The following is a 1,017-nucleotide window of genomic DNA, read 5'->3' as shown; positions in this document are numbered from 1 at the left end:
CTTGGGTGTCTCAAAATTCCAACAAAAGCATTTCAATCTAATGACCATCACACATTTGTGTGAGCGACACTGTAAGCACCAAGAGCGTGCCCTGTGGAAAGTTTCCTAAGCTATCAACAATAAAAAGCAAATTTTGATTAACCACACTGAAGAGCAGAGATAAAATGTTCCAATTCTGCTTGCTCAGTGTGTCACTATAAAACAGTTGTCATCCGTCAACTGTCAGACTCTGCAGGGTGGTTATATCTATCTGCACATGACAGACGACTACTAAAAGCTTTGGACTGTTTTGCTGGACTTGCTAATATTTGTGCTGTTTGTCAGCTTCTTTCAAATTAATGATTTGCCGCAATTCTCTCTTTTTTAATTTATTAATTAAATAAAAAATATACAAGAAAACTGAGTGGCATCTACAGGCACTGTGCTGGCCTGAGCTGTCCAAATCTCTCCAGTTACTCTGGCATGTGGTTGGAGATCCCATGGCCACAACCAGTCACAGACCTTGGAAACATGCTGAAGATTTCTCTTTCTGACTAAGTATTTACTCGACTTCCTCATATTAAAGTCTGAGTTGTGCATTGTCTATGTAAAGAAGACTCCCAGAGTTTAATGAATCTCAGACCCATATCCCCTGGGTTTGACTGGTGCCATGGGTCCACTTCCCAGCCTCTTATTTCCATCACCAGTCTTTGAGGCCAGCTCTGTTCGCACCATCTGACCTGAGACTTGCAGCCAAGTTCTACATGAATTTGAGCCAAGGTCTGCCTTAGGCTGGAGGAAGGTGCTTATCCTAACCCGCACTCGTTCCCTGCCCCACCAGAGGGTACTCAGAACCCTGAGGAGCTTTCTGTGCTTTGTTTAAGATTCAAATGACTCCACTGACAACCCCCCCACTGCACTCGTGTGCCCCTTACCTGCCTCATAGTTGATAGATTTTGTTTTGGTTGTTTGAGACAGTCTTTCTCTGTACAACAGTCCTGGCTGTCCTGGAACTCGCTTTGTAGACCAGGCCGGCCT

General features: G+C 44.2%; 1 non-coding gene across 1 annotated transcript; it reads right to left on the bottom strand.

The window, feature by feature from the left end:
* Positions 1 to 386: 386 nt before the first annotated feature.
* On the bottom strand, positions 387 to 516 carry LOC121142508. Its single transcript, XR_005879551.1, has one exon. It is a non-coding gene; the product is annotated as a small nucleolar RNA SNORA44 (small nucleolar RNA).
* Positions 517 to 1,017: the final 501 nt, after the last annotated feature.

This window comes from Mesocricetus auratus, unplaced genomic scaffold, assembly GCF_017639785.1.
Source record: "Mesocricetus auratus isolate SY011 unplaced genomic scaffold, BCM_Maur_2.0 Super-Scaffold_100009, whole genome shotgun sequence".
NCBI lineage: Eukaryota > Metazoa > Chordata > Mammalia > Rodentia > Cricetidae > Mesocricetus > Mesocricetus auratus.
This window is presented reverse-complemented; position numbering and strand designations above follow the sequence as displayed.